General features: G+C 35.7%; 1 non-coding gene across 1 annotated transcript; it reads right to left on the minus strand.

Annotated features, from left to right (window-relative positions):
- Nucleotides 1–5,224: 5,224 nt before the first annotated feature.
- LOC150100610 (U2 spliceosomal RNA) lies at nt 5,225–5,412 on the minus strand. Its single transcript, XR_016549212.1, has one exon. It is a non-coding gene; the product is annotated as a U2 spliceosomal RNA (small nuclear RNA).
- Between the last annotated feature and the right edge of the window lie 11,363 nt (nt 5,413–16,775).

The raw sequence follows: 16,775 nt of genomic DNA on the forward strand, positions 1-16,775 counted from the left end.
CTGTTAGTGAAACATGAGCTCCATTATCGCATTAATTTTTCATATTAGAAAGAGAGCGAACTTGTGTTATTCAAAATTCAGTAGGTGTGTTTTCGAAAATGGAAATTTCGGCTCCACCACTAAGTGTATTGAAAAAGCTAATGCATCAATGCCACGCTGGTATTGGTGTCATTCCCTAAACCGAGAATAGAGAAAGTGGGTCATGGCGAGTCCATGATCTATGACATGCCAACATTACAATACGTCATATCCGAAGTTCTAATAAAAGAAAAAAGAGGATATTTAATTAACGTAAAGACGCAAACATAAAGAGGAGGGGTAAAAGAGATAAGAAGGAATGAAGATTAACAAACTATTTCCGACTCACGAAGACCTTATATAAGAGGTGGAGAACCAGTAAGTTGCTTAAGAATTCTTGATGTTATTTATATGACATTCTTGTGATTTTATTTGGCCTTCACCGCCCCATGAGCATTGAGACGTATGAGAACTTATGGACTTATCTAAGTTTAATGTCTACACACTCACACGACACTGCATATATCCTGTAGGCTACATTAAGAGAAGCATGTGCAACGTTTTGTCTTGTTGATTAGATTTCTAAGAAAACAAGCGGATACAAACTGCATGCATTCTGTTTATTAATTTATTGTCTATACGAATAAAATTAAACGTAAGTTCCCGTGTACATAATTTGATAAATTCCTTCTATATGTTACGTTCGTGCACTGTGTCGCATATTAGGTTTTCCCAGTAATACTCTTTTAATCATTTGCATATAATATCATTATTTTGTTCTTACTGGATGAATTTTAATGAAATTCGATGTTCGAGTTCTTCACTTAAATTTATCGAGACATAGATGACGGCATGATCAGTAGGAAATTCAATATATATATATATATATATATATATAATGTATTATATTCTTTCTTTGGAAGGCATTTCTGATTTCTTCCTCGAAGCTCAGCAGAGCTTATCTGAGGAATAATAGATGATAGATGGCGGTGGTTTCATGGTTATGTTTCTATACTGGTCACAAGCCAGGTGTTGATTTTACTGTTTGTTGGTACGTGCTTGGAAGACTTCAACTGCTATTACAGTTTAACTTTTTTTTTCTTTTTTTTTCTGCAAGTAGGGTTGGATTTAGACATGGTGTGTTTGTTTCTTTGTGTTCTTGTAGTGATGGTTTTCGAGAGAGGGGTTTGCCATAGGTTGTGTGTGTGGGGGGGAGAGAAACAGGAATTGCTCTATTTTTCATTCTCGCTATAATGTTTATATAGTGCCTGTTTCAGCTCTCTGTATGTTCCTAGGTTTCTGTCGTCGAACGGCAGTTTGTTTTTCATGTCAGGTACGTAGAAGTTTCGGTAAAATTTTACGCTCATCATTAATACCAGATGTTACTGGCATTATGCATGGAGTCTGAGGGAATCTTTGAAGGACATGACATTTAGAAATTAGAATTTCTCTTAAACTCATCGCTGGATTTCACTTCCTCATTTTCTTATCTGTTGACATTCGATGGTTTGCTTTCATACTTAACGGGACAGCCATTCAAGTAGGATAGCATTCATTCCAATTCCACTCCTCGTGCTACTTCTTTTCACACTTCCCGGTTACTTTAGTAAATACCCTCAGGATAAAAAAATCTAACATTTCTATACGCTTCAGATTAACATCTTCTCTTGACGTTCTATCAGTGCCTTTTACTATAGTTTACTCTCCTTTCTACATTTTCTTATTGAAGTGAGCCCAGGCAAAAAGTAGATCGATTCTGACTGCAAATAATTTTTCCATCATATATTCCCCTGGCACAAACCTGCTATGCTTCATACGAATGCTGGAGAATATTTTAATTAAGGTGTCTAGACTTTCTTTTTTTATGCTGTGTTTGCTGAAAGCAAGTCACCTGCTTACTCTTCTGCTAAAGGTACTGAACAACGTCTACATAATAAGATTATACGTATTGAGATCGATGTCAATAAAGCACTTGGGGTTTATGTAAACTTCGTGTCTTCCTATTAGACCTCAACAACACCGCGAACGCAAGAGCACGCCACAAGACCTGTAGATAAAAGTGGGAAACAAAAGGCATCTTCCTTGTACTCGTGTCGGATTAATTTAGTATACTGTTCACGCCCAACCTACAAAGAGCTGCTGTCTATTAAAATTTAAGAGGATTTCCAGGAATCTAAATAAGCTGTGAAAGATAATTAAGAATGGGCAATGAAAACGTACATTATAGTGCATATTATGATAAAGATGCGTTACGTCTAAGTATTGCTACATGAGGTGCACTATATATTCGAATAAATGACCATTGAAGAGCAGTAACCTTTCAAAACCTTTGCACTCAAGAGGATGAAAATGCATTTGTAGATTTTTTAAATTATTTTTTTTTATGCAGGAGTTCGCAACATTTTTCAGTCCTAACGTTTTGTAAAAATACTCAGTAAAAGTTTTCTCTTCGCAGTACATTTGCAGCGACTCTCAGCATGCAACTGCTGCCATCTTGTGTTCTCTAATCGGAACTAGTATTATGTATGTGTGTTATTATGTGTGTTCTACAATTCGATTTCTCTGAGCTGTTAATAAAAAAAAATAATAAAATAATACAATAAAAAAATAAAAATAAAAATATTTCCAGGATCCAAATATCCTACTTGGCTATGCTAAAAATTCCTCTATAGTGGACGAAAGTTATCAATAAATTATACGCGAACCTATACTATTGTAGTTGTAATTTTATTTGTTCTTAATGATTTCAAACGTTATTTTAGAAGTTATTATTCATTGCACTCGAATATTAGATTCACAAATACTGAACTTTAAGCAGCATAGTAGTTTTGAACTTTTGATCAAAACACACTGATATTATATTAAAATCGACTGACTTCCTTAAATTAAGGAACAAAGATAAAAATTACGATACCTCAAAACTTGCATGATAAAATTTTATTCAATTCTCTGAAATGATATGAGATGCGAAAGAAACACCCTCCCAAAAAATTATAATTCAGTAACAAATGGGTACATAAAGTCAATGGTCAAAACGAGATTATCAGCCTCGATAAGGAATGTAATCATCCCTCACTGCCATACACTGTTCAGAACGATGTTTCATACTGTTTTGAAGATGTCCAGGAGCTCAGTTGGTAATAACAGCCATTGCAAAGTTCTCCCAAGTCTTTCAATGTTTTGAGGAGAGGTTTGGAGGCAGCAACACGTCTACATAGAACATATCAAACATGCTCAGTAGGATTAAGGTCAGCAGACCTGGCTGGCCAGTCCAGATGTACGATAGTCTACAAGTTGGAGGTTTAATGGAATATTATCAGCACTGAGAAAGAACTAAAACGAATTTTAATGCTTCCGATATTTCGTCTCAGTTACAGAGACATCTTTAGGGATTACAAAAAACTTTTTGTAACAACACACACAAATACAATAAATAATCAAGTCCTTCCCCATTCCTCAACCATCTCTTCAGAAGGACTTCAGAAATGTCATCATCATACCTTACATCCGTGGCACATCAGGAAAATATAGCCAGATCGTTAAAAAAGTACAACATCCATACAGCTTTTAAGCTCCACCGTAAACTTGCTACCCTTATCCGTTTCACCAAAGATCAGCTGCCTCCTCTCTCAGTGCCTGGAGTATATAGAGTACCTTGTTATTGTAAACTGCATTACTTTGGACAGACAGGCAGATCAGCAACCATCCGGTTAGAAGAACACAAGTCATGCATCTGCAATCACGATTATGATCAATCTGGTCTTGCAGATCATGGTTTGGATACAACCCACAGGATCTCCTGGAAAAAAATCACCTTGCTCCACCATACTAAATTCAAAAAAGAAAGACTGTTCGTTGAATCTGCATCTGCACTCAGGAATCAACCTAATTTAAACAAATATGGTTGCATTATACTTCCCAAAATTTGAGAAACATTAATTATCAGAAATCACTCTTTACATCCTAGGCCACCTGCAAACGCCCATAGAGGGCGCACCACCTAGATAGGACTTTACTCATTGTTGTATTTCTGGGTGTTGTTACAAAACGTTTTTTGTAATCCCTGAAGATGTCTCTGTGACTGAGACGAAATATTGGAAGCATTAAATTTAGTTTTAATCCTTTCTCAGTGCTGGTAATATTCCATTAAAATTTCAACATGAATTCTTCACAGCACTTAAGCCTCAACATGGGTAGAAATATCGTACCCGATAGAAATATCTTCGATTCTTGAAGATATTAGTCCGTGAGCTTCGCTCGATGAACACAAACTTCATCGTCTTGTAGGATAAATGTCTCCCCTATCGCATCCGCATACGGACGAACATAGGGGTCCATGACCTCGTTTCTACAGACTGCAGCATTTATGATTCCTTTCCTCTATCAATTCATATAGGTAGATGGTTCCCCAACGAGGTGCCTCCCAATACCATCACACTACCTCCACAATAAGTGTCCCTTTCACAGATATTAGAGGGATAATAACGTAGCTCTCGTTCTTCAGATCAGAGCACTCCTGGTATCGCTTTGTGGAGCAAATTGGAACTCGTTATTGTCCTAAAGACGTGAACGTGTTTGGCTAGTTACGATGTATTATGACAAATCGATGCGAGAGTTTATATTAAGGTGTTTTCGATCCAATGCTCTTTCTAAGGATTCCCAAATTCTTCTGTTTATGTTATAGCAGAGATGCAATAGTTCAGACTCCTTCCATAGCATTTAATGTCTCACTACCGAGGCATCTTTTGGCTCAGCTGAAGAGAGTACTTCTGATGACAACGCTGTGATCTTCAATGCGTTGCGCGATAGATTTTTCTGCCTGTCCGTCGTATGATGTCCTGCATTCGCACCATAGTCAGTAAACACCAAGATATTTTAGTGGGCCATGTCGCGAGTTTACGGGTCGGAGTACCGATCTCGTTCAGATAAAGAGAGCGAATACTGTTGTGATTTTTTATGTCTCTAAGTATTTTTGCAAGTTTTATGGAAATAGATTATTTAATATATGGAACAGTAATAGTTCAAACACTGTTTTGCTTCCTTGGGAAAAGGATTAAAACGAAGTATAAAATTTCTTGGTATCTTTAATGTATAATAATCCCAAGGTAAAAAAAAAACTTTCTACATCTTTTTCTCCTCATCTACAGCCCACGCAAGGCACTGATGTGCTTTTAAGTCTCTTGACCTCGTGTATGATACCAATGGCCACGAAGTGATACCCCAGTGGGATGTACAATACCAGACAACCAACAATAAATGTAAAGGAAGCTTCAAGCATTCTTCCCCTTCCAAAAATCAGTTTAATATTTTGTGGTCCATATCCAATGTTAAGCTGAGAATGCTGAGAAGAATAGATGCCACATCCCTATCTTAGCCAAAAGGCCGAGAAGCAAAATAGTATAATATATGTTTCTTATCAGTTTAGTAAACTGACACGAGCCGCATGCCCTAGAGATATTAAAATGACTTGTGGAAAGCGGTAGTTCTTGTAGCGTACTCCAACTTTGCCTTGACTTGCATGGTGTTGCACTACCTCGAGGATTAGCTCATCGGGAAGAAATCAACACACGCACGCACACACACACACACACACACACACACACACACACACACACACACACACACACACACACACACACACACACACACACACACACACACACACACACACACACACACACACACACAAATGAAACAAAAATACAACAAAGGTTTCACAAGAAGAAATACGTGTCCTCCTTACTTCATTTCATAAAGTAAAAAAGAAAAAAATATGTTAAAAAGTTAATATCAAATCTGAATTTTGTTAATATTTAAATAGAAAATATAAAAAAGAACTCAAATAACAAAAACAGAAGTTAGAAAATATTTTATTTAATACCACATGTGCGTTTGCTATAAAACATAGAAAGATTCATTTTTATTCATAGGGATAAATAGGTTTATGCTCACTTTCCTATTCTTTCGGAGGTCGAATGAAAATGTCCCTGTATAGTGTATATAGTGCATAAATATCCCCTCCCCAGAAGACACTGCAAAATGCAAGAAAAACAAGCACTTTTATTGTACTACAAAATACAGTATGGACACAATCAGCCTACAATGAGAGAAATTAGAATCTATCTGACTGAATATGATGAACAACTCCCATTCCGACACTATATACGCTTTATCATTAAGACAATACTAATATTACATTTAAAAGTTCATCGAAAACATTCAAACTAGCATGCCATATATATTTAAAACTTTGTAAATTGGGGCGCTCAACGTAGCATGGACATAAAACACGGCCAGGCTAGTTCTCCCTTGAAGGGAAATGCAGGATTTGACACCGCCCACCGTGAACGTGTTAAAGCTATGAATTCTATGAGATACACTCTAATAATTTTCGATTACATATCATTAAAAAAATAATTGGTCGCGATTCGCTAAAATGGTTTCACAGCCCACTAACGGGCAGCGACCTGCAGTTTGAAACACTCAGATTTAGACGATAGGGGTTCTGGAACTTATTTTACATGATTTTATTCTAATTATAGTTAATGCCTCAGCTGAACATTCCTGAACAAGAATGTTCAGGAATGTTCTCTTTTCCATAATTTTGTATTCCTTATCTTTTACTTTCTTCAAGCATTCATATTTTGTACTCCTCTATGAATTCTTCAATAAAATGTATATCTCGTTTGCTCATTCCAAAAAAAACACTTACAGTTAACTACAAAAGCTAAAACAGTGAAGAAAACAACAAAGTGAACAGAACTAAGGCAGTACTGCAGGTGATCTGATGTACGCATAAGCTGCACGTTATGGTTTCTCTGAATGCGGATGCAATAGGGGCATTATTCTTGAAGACGATAATGATCGTTCACACTGAACGAAGCTCGTGGACTAATATATACAAGAAGAGACTATCGTACATATGGACTATCCTCCTGATTTTAGTCTTATTGAGCATGTCTGGGATGTATGTTGTAGGCAGACGCATTGCTGCTGTCAACGTTCTCCCCAAAAGCATGAGGGATTTAGGAGAGCCTTGCAGAAGCAATGGTTGCTGTTACTAATTCCGTTATTGTTCACCATCATAAACAGTATGAACCATAGTTTTAAGCACTCTATTGCTGAAGGAGTGACCACACTCCTTATTGAGGCATTTTGATAATCATATTTTGATCTCTTGGTTTTGATCATTACTTTTGTGTATCTAATTCGTTACTGAATTAAATTTTTTATTTACAGTTTTTATGAGCGTCTTTCACATCTCATATCATACTGCCTTTCACTTAATTGCATGAAAATTCATCATACATTTTTGAGTTGTGGTTTTTCTCCTTGTTCCTCAATTCATGGAAACCCGTAGTTTTGGTGTTTTATTTATTTTATTTTTTAATCTTTAAGGATTATAACAATAATATGAACATTCGTAGCTCAGTCAGTACTGCTTTCATCTGGTAGAAGATAGTTTTGAATACTACTCTCTAGGAAGGAAAGAACCTTTATCGTGGTTTTTCAACTTAAGGTGGGTTAGCCGGTCTCATATCGAACAAAAAGTTGAAATTTGTATCCTGCCAGAGTAATATTACTTATTTACAAGAGAAAGCGAATTTTTTTTTTAACAGATCGAAATGCCAGGAATTCATTCCTACTTTGATTCAGAACTACAAGGGTGGTCTGAAAAGTTCTCAGCCTAACAATGAAAAAACGAATTTATAATTTCAAAATTATTTTTATTTTTCAACATAATCTCACTTAAGACTAATACATTTATTCCAGCGATGCTCCAGAGCCATTATCCCCTCCTTCTAGTGGTTCTCAGTAAGATCTGCAAAATACCCCTCTACAGTTGCAATCACGTCTTGATTCGAAGAAAAACACTGACCAGAGAGGAAGAGTTTTAGTTTTGGGAAGAGATAGAAATCAGAAGGAGCCAAATCTGGGGAATAGGGTGAATGCTCAAATAATTCATAGTGCCCTTAATTTTCTAATTGCCAAAACACCTTTGTGGACAGGTGCATTCTCCTGATGAAAGATGATTTTTTTCTTCTGCAATACCATATCGTGCACTTTTCCTACGAATTGTTTCGTCTAGTCTTGTTAAAAGACTGGAATAATATTCTCCGGTTATTGTTTTACCCTTTTCAAAAATAACAAACACAATGCCTTTAGCATCCCAAAACACTGATGCCATGACCTTTCCTGATGATGTTACCGACTGTCTTCTTTGGTGCTGAACAACCGGTTTCTGTCCACTGTTTTGACTGCTGTTTGGATTCTGGTGTGTAATGGTGAATCCAAGTCCCATCCATAGTAAAAGTTCGACGCACAAAATCAGTTTTATTCTTGTTAAAATGCTCCAAGCACTGTTCAGAGATTTTCATGCGAGTGCTTTTTTGATCTGCTGTGAGCAAGCGTGGTACCCATCTTGCGCAAAGCTTTTTCATTTGCCATTCTTCATGCAAAATATATCCTACACGTTCTTTTGAAATGCCTATAGTCCCAATAATTTCAGGCACTTTGAGAAGCCGGTCATCCAATACCATATCGTGCACTTGATCAATAATTTCTGGTGTTGTTACATTTTTTGGACATCCTTCACGTGGATCATTTTCAAGGCTGGTACGGCCACGTTTAAATACGGCAGCCTATTTCTTAATTGTCGAAAACGAAGGAGAAGAGTGCCCATAAACTTTTATGAACTTCGAATGAATTTCTTTTGCCGTTGAACCTTCTTTTACAAAAAAATTTATAACCTCACGATACTCAATTTTATCGATTTCAAGAGATACAGACAACACTTTTGCTTCAGACAGCTGTATAAAACAAACTACTTGATAGAATGACTTGCAATTTCACATGGATGCTTATGAGAGATGTACCAACCTAGAAAAAAAATCTTACCGACAGTGTTTTCATCTATGGTGGAGGCTGAGAACTTATCAAGCTACCCTCAAACATAATGGCTCTGTTCATGATCAAAATTCATACATGCTAGTAAACCTCTGAGTGCTCCAAATGATGGATAAGTTGGAGGTTTTAAATATGTTGCGAAATCTCATTGTTAATGCAAACACATCATTAAAGACATATACAAAGGAATTAGTAATAAATTTGACGACTTTATGAGTATGGAGTCTAAGTGCATATCAAAGGAGTGAAAGGCAAAGTCGAATTGGTGAGATGATGGCTAAATATAGACTGCCAATTATGTCTTTTATATATTTTTGAGAGACTACTGAAGTCTTCAAAGAGTAAGTTCAGACCATATTTAGGAGTGAATAGGTAGTGAAATTTAATTATTTGGAATGAAACATAATTTTGTTACAGGAATTTCCTGACATTGTAATCTGTTTGCGTTTTAAAATATGACATTTGAACTGGAAAAAGGCAATGAATATAGAATGATAATACTGAATAATAATAACAATTTGACTTGCCATAGTTACTGTACAAGTTCAAATACAGTTACGATGGATAAGTGAAAAGTAAATAAAATAAACACATAAAAATAAAATTCATCAATGCAAATGTAACCTATCTATACTTAAAAATTGCTCAGATGTTTAACTTTAAGATTCATCCTAATCCAGGAAGTAGAGGAGACGTTTAGTATTGCAGTCCTTTTCACACAAAAAAATAAGAAAAAAAATACAAATTAACAATTACAATTGATTGCTAATTTGTTACTTTGCTAATTTCTTTCATTGCTAATTTGTTCCTAATTTTCATATGTAAAAGTACTTAATAAAGTCCAATTTGATGTATATATGGATCTATTGTGATCCATACTTCACAATTAAATTATGTACTTAGAAATAAGCCCATAGCTCACTGTAGCGATAGAAATTTAGTTTAGATTTTACTCTTATTAGATGGTGTTTTATAAATTCATGGTATCTGCAATGACATTTATTTTCAGATTTTTCAGATATGAAGTTAAAAATAAAACAACAGTAATATCTTAAACAGAAATTGTGTTTCCATTGAAAAGATTCTACTTTAATAGCTTAAATTGATTTCAACAATTTAAATTTAAAAGTACCAACTTTTAATTATTATAGCTAAAATTTCGCCAGTAGTTTGACTAGCGTAGACCTAGATAAATTATTCGACAACTATATACAGTTAAAGAATGTATACTATAATATGAGGACCAGAGATTGAAACGTGATTCAAGTTCTTATTTTCCAAGTTAGCCGGTGCCATACACAATGGCAGGATATTCCTCGTAGAAACTCCGATTTTACGTCATAGTAGAAATGCAAACCGGTCGGTGCAATTAACAGACATAATGCACTAATTTTAAACAACCCACCCTAATTCCTCATTTTCCTGGATGACTCCAATAGCGAATGTTATCCTCAGTAGACGAAAAGAAAAGAACCCAATTTTGAAGGGAGAGAGAAAGATTACTTATATATAATGTTTTTTTAATTTGAAACGATTTTTTCTGAACTTTCTTAGAGTTCAGAAAAATAACGAGTGTTTTCAGAAAGGGCTTGAGTGTAATATTTTCTTTATACTGTTGATGATAGAATCTACAGTCTTTAAAAAAACACATTTGCCTTGATGAAGCTTTAGTTTCTAGACAAAATACCACTTTAAATATACAGCTGTCCAAAACCTAAGGAGGAATTCTATTTCTGAAGGTACCAACCGCGAATTCAGATGAATCAGCTTGTGGCAATTTTGTATAACTAACGATTTCGAGTAGAAAGCGGATACACATTCGAACTTTCAAATCGTGCGCAAAGGGATCACGTGGTAGCACTCAACAAGATAAAAAGCAAAAGGCTAGGCTAAGCGAATTATATTTGAAGGAAGCTTTTTCGTGAAGGAATAAAGTTTTAAACTTGAATGTCGTGTAATGTCTCAAACACATCATCTAGAATCTAGATGATTTCATGAGAAGAATTATTTAGAAAGCTTGAAGAAGACGGTAGAATTACTGATATTGCCAGAGAGTTTTCAATCTCACTCAGCGTTGTATCCAGGCTCTTCTGGGCAGCGTTTCAAACCAATGGAATTGTTCCAGACGTTTGATAAGAGATCGCCCTCGCTCTACCACGAGGCATGAAGACAGATTTTTTGTTATAACAGCAAAAACGTAATCGACGCACTATGGCAGGTCAACTTACAAATCGGCTCCATTCACGCACAGGTACGCTGATATCTCGACAAATTGTGGTAAGATGTCCGGGACAGGTAGGCCCATACGAACGAAGGTCAGTAATCTGCATTCCTGAAACCGCAGCTTCGTAGAGCACATTTTCAATGGTGTTGTATCCATAAAAATTTGACAAGACCTCCAATGGGCTAATGCACTCTTTATAGATGAAAGTCATTTTAGTCCTTCCTACTCTTCTAGATGACACCTGATCTGGCTTGAAAGTGGCACTGCTTATCATCACAAGAATGTTCTTGAAAGGGATAGATACGACGATGCTGGGGTCATGATATGAGGCGGCATTTTGCTTAATGGACGCACCGAGCTACAAGTGCTGATAAAAGGGACTATGACCGGTGAACGCTATTACAACGAATTTCTTCAACGTGATGTTTGATTGTTTCGTTGTGTTGTAGACGAAGATTTCAATTTTGTAAATGACAATGCTACACCACATCGTACACGAGCAGTGGAGATACTTCTGGAGACCAAGATTAGTAATCAAATCGATTACTGTTCCACTCCTCCTCCTTCAGAGCAAAGATAAGGCCTCGTTTGTGGGGCTGCTGCTCGAAATTCCTGTATAGAACAGAAAACAAACGAGACCTTATCTTTGCTCTGAAGGAGGAGTGGGCCAGTTTGCCTCAAGAACTTATTTATTTATTTATTTAGGAATGTATATTATTGGTTTTTATCTAGGAAGCTGCTTGTTAAGTTCAGTTTTAGAGGACAATCAAACTGCAAAACAACATTTTCCGCAAAGTTAAACCAACAAAGGTCGAGGAGAGATGCAAGAAGAAGTTTAACCGGAATAAGACACGAGTTTAAATATTAAAGTATATTAGTCCATTTAAACCTTAAAAGTGATTTGAAATAAACGATATTTTTACATGATTTATATAAACAGATAAAGTATTTACTGATTTTAACTCTCTGCATCAACTTCGTCGAACATTTTAAAGCTCGCAAAGGTTACTTAAAAACCCTCCTTCATTGTATTGTAGCAATACAATACGAAGATGCTGTATAAAGATGCTGTGTTCGTATTTGAATATCAACCAGTCTGCTCGGCATAATTATTGATTACTTAGGAGAGAAGTAGAAAACCAAATAAACTAAGAGAATTTGTTTCATTGTTGAAAACGTCGCATGGACTTTAGCTAAAGCCAACTATTATAATAACAAGTTGTTTTTTTTACCTACTTGGATATTTCGAAATTAATGAACCAAACTATGCAACCAGTTAAATCCGAATTGATTAATGCTATCTAGAAATTCTATTGCCATTTCTTTATTATTTCTTTCAGACTGGCAAAATAGGTTTAATCGTCGTATTCATGCCATCAGCGAATCTACATTCTTGAACTTTTTTTTTTTTTTTTTTTTGGCGCGGGGAGGTGTATACTGTTGGATACAAATCTTCACTGCCTATTAGCGCTTTAATCTTCGCTTTCTTCCATTCTACAGAATGAGTTTTTTATAAATCTCTTTTGTGTGAGAGACACGTTTCAGTTCAACCCAGATCTTCGCTATCTCAATTATATATTTCTTTTTCCCATTAATCTTGAAAAAAAAAAAAAAAACTTAACTTTCGTTCAATACATGGAAACTGAAGATTGCCTGGAGGGTTTAATCTTCAATTAATCTGCTTAGAACTGCGGAAAATTCACGGTATGGTATATATGCGAGTCGAAAGAATCTTTTGTATTAAAACATGCTCGTTTTTTTTTTTTCCTTTTTAAAGAGATTGTTTACATTCCAATGATGTATTTAAATGAAAGCTGTTACCGAGGATGAAAAATTGAAACCGTCTATAATTGGGAAAATCGCTTTAAAAGAAGAATAAGCAGCTGTGAGTGACTGAAGCAATACATTTTGCCAAAAAGAAATCGCTATGACTACAATGACGTATTTCATCGTTATTCTTTTTTTTATATTCTAATTAAATGGTTCGTGAAAACATTTTTATGATGTACTATATGATATCCTCAGCAAATTCAACTGCGTAGTAGCAAATTTTATGAACGTAAGATTATTTTTAAATCCAGTGATCGATTGATTAATCTATAATTCACATTAATAACTTATATTAATATGATAAAACACTGGCGTTGTTCTCATATGCTTTTCACCGAGCCTAATGGAGCTTATCTACGTTTCATGAGAACAAGACATCTGGAAGAGAAAGAGAGAGAAAATGCTGAGAGCAAATAAACATCCAATACTATTTTTAATTAGATACTGCATATTAAAATTATGATACCGTTAAACAAAATGTAGTCAGGATATAATCTTTGTTGTTCCGATCTTTATCTTAAACGCTAGCACCGATACGTATAGATATCCGTATAAAAATAACCTAAATACTCTTTTTAATGTGTGTGTGTGCGTAAACATTTATAACAATAAGCCTTATTTGTGTTTATTTTGTATGTATTTGTATCAGTGCCGGTCCTAGAGTATCTGGTGCCCCTAGGCAAAGAAAATTTAGGCGCTCCTATACATTGTCTCTCTCTCTATATATATATTTTCTCATACACATACACACGTACACAAGTCTTAGCGCCCCTAGGCGATTGCCCAGATTTGCCTTATGATAAAACCGGTCCTGATTTGTATGAGAGTTCGATAGTCAGTTTTTCTGAGATGTTGCGCTAAAAACATGATTTCTTCAATGAGGTTAAGAAAAAAAAAGACCTGCTAAGATTGACTAACTCATCTGTAACCGACTAAAAAATAGTCTACGAAAAAAAAAAAAAAAAAAAAACTCCTCTGTTTATCTAGAAGAAAGGAACCGCAAAAGCTTTCTTCGGCAAACCTAGAGTCATGAAGTTCTTCATGAGAATATTTAAACATCTCAAAATATCATTCTTTGTAAATGCGCCCATCGTTACATTATACAAACTAATTTACATGACTACGAATCGAATCTCATTGAAAAAATATATCTATTTAGGCCGTGAAGAGCTTCTAGAAAAATTAAATGCCTTTCCAGTATCATAAAAATATTAAAAAAAAATTTTTTTTTAAGAAAATGTGACTTGTTAGGCGCAGTGAAAAAATTACTTGGAAATGCTTATATAGAAACAACATACACCATAATGAAAAATGTGGAGAATGACCTATAAAATGATATGTTTTCTTATGGTCGAAGCAACTAAGACTGAAATCTACGAGGCTATATTATGCCTGTTAACTATATGAATATCAGGAGTTTAACAAATGAACCTCACTCAACAATACAAACGAAAATAGGAAAGTAAGGGTAAATGAAAATGTTCAAAGCTCAATGGAGTATGGTGTAAATACGAACAGGTGTGCAAACGTGGACTGTGAACTAATGGATTGTCATATGTTTCCCCAAGTGCACAGTGGCATGACAACCTGTCGAGCTCTAGTGTCCAATATTCCGTTACATCATTTAAAAATTCTTACTGTTTCATAATGGTGGGGTCAAAGATATTTTCCTTCTACCTTTATGAGCAATAAATTAAATCTAAGAAAAAATATGAACGATCACTGTTCCAAAATGCTGCAAAGGCTGTTTTCTAAGTTGCTAATGCTCCAAAATTTCATGGTCCTTTACTGGATAGATCATAATCCCCGTAGAATATTTTGAGGACTACTGAAGAAACACCAAGAGAAGTTTCCACCTTTGTCAAGTCAATAAAAACGGATTTCACAAACAGGTGCACATCTCAGTGACTCAAGCTCACAACAGTTCCATGTTCCATATGGTATTCAAAATGGAGGATGTCAGACTGATAAAAACTGATATTAAGAAGTACAGATTTAGGAAATTAAAACAAAATTTAGATTATCTTTTGCAGACTTTTTTTTTATCTAGAGTTGTCAAGGTGCTAAAAATAAAACAGTTGTTACGGAAATATAGAGCCAAACAGCTTCAATTTGAGTAAGATATTACAATTGAGGATGTTATGGATCCAACCATATTTAATAACTACATATAGAAAGACAGAAAAAATTTCGGGTTTCACTGGCTTGATATGTGTTTTGAACTGATAGCTCTCATCAGAGACTAGGCAGAAACCTAGCTTCTCTAAATAACCGTAAAAAGTAAGGTTTTGTGATTAAAGCAACTCACACATAGTTTTCAGACGTAGTACATTTAGGCTACAAACGTGCAGTCGTGAAGTCCATTTAACAACTGAATTACATGTTTAAAAAGTATCAAAAACTAACGTAGAATGCACTCAAGTACATAAAAAGAAAAAAGCACGTAGGATTAGGAAAATCGTCTTCTATGTAGTATGATAAAGAAATACATAAACGTGCAGTGATAAGGCGGAGCCAGATTTCTTTTAAAAAAAAGTCAAGGCTAAAAATTAAAAGCGCTACAAGATTTATTTATTATAATGAGAATCTTAAGACCTGTGTAGCTCAGTGGAAGTGGCGTTTGCACTCACCAGCGCTTGACCGCACTGAGAAAAACTTGGATTGAACATTTTCTAAGCTTTTTTCGACCCGTTCCCGAGTTAGTCGATCTCTGGCACGGGCAAAGGATTTTTTTCTCCATGAAACTCTGGTTTTTCGTCCCGTAAAATAAAGAAAATCGATCGTTGAACCCACACCATTTTCAGACATTGAAAATATTGTGTTAGCGTTAGGTACCACAAGATGGTTAGGTGGCATTCGTTAGCTGTTTCTTCACTGCATGCAGCTTAATCAGCCTTGGGCCAGCCATCTCTGGTTAGCTACCAATCTCTGATTGAACTGCCCACTCGTGTATGCTGCAATTTCACGTAGGAAGACTGCAAGGACTGGTTTTGTATGATTTGTATTTATTATTTTTTTAACGTTCGAGTCTGCCGTGTGTGTGTGTGTGTGTGTGTGTGTGTGTGTGTGTGTGTGTGTGTGTGTGTGTGTGTGTGTGTGTGTGTGTGTGTGTGTGTGTGTGTGTGTGTGTGTGTGTGTGTGTGTGTGTGTGTGTGTGTGTGTGTGTGTGTGTGTCTCTAGCTTGGCGATCTGTACGTCAGTATACAATAAGTCTGTTCGGTATTTGAGCAGGGTATTGCGGAGTTTGCAGAAAGCTGTTTTTATGTTTTTACAGCATGTGTGTGTTGAAGTGTTAATCATTTCTTTAGATTGGATAGCTGGGACGGGGCCTGTGAACTGGTGGTGTTGTATTAAGGTAGCTTTCCCCAGTTGATTACTAATAGGTAGTCACAAATATTTTCCTGCTGTAATCATGTTGGAGGCTTAATGGATTTTTTACAACACTCAAAAAGAATTAAAATAGACTTTAATACTTCCTATATTTCGTCCTAGTCACTAGAACATCTACGGGGATTACAAAAAAATTAATGTAACATATGTACAAATAACAAACAATACTAAGCCCAACCACGTGGGTGACACTAAAGTCCTATCTAGGTAGAGCGCCCTCTAAGGGCAGTAGTAGGTGGCCTGGAATGTAAGGTGGGAACTCTGGTGATGAGTGTTTCCCAAATCTTCGGAAGCTTAATGCACCCATATTTATTGAGATTTGGTTGGTTTTTGAGAGCTGCTGCTGCTTCTAAGAAAAGTCTCTCTTTCTTGAATTTGCTGTGGTGGAGCATGGTGGTTTTCTTCC

The sequence above is a fragment of the Typopeltis vanoorti genome, chromosome 12 (genome assembly GCF_054136105.1).
Source record: "Typopeltis vanoorti isolate ZY-2024b chromosome 12, IOZ_Tvanoo_1.0, whole genome shotgun sequence".
NCBI lineage: Eukaryota > Metazoa > Arthropoda > Arachnida > Uropygi > Thelyphonidae > Typopeltis > Typopeltis vanoorti.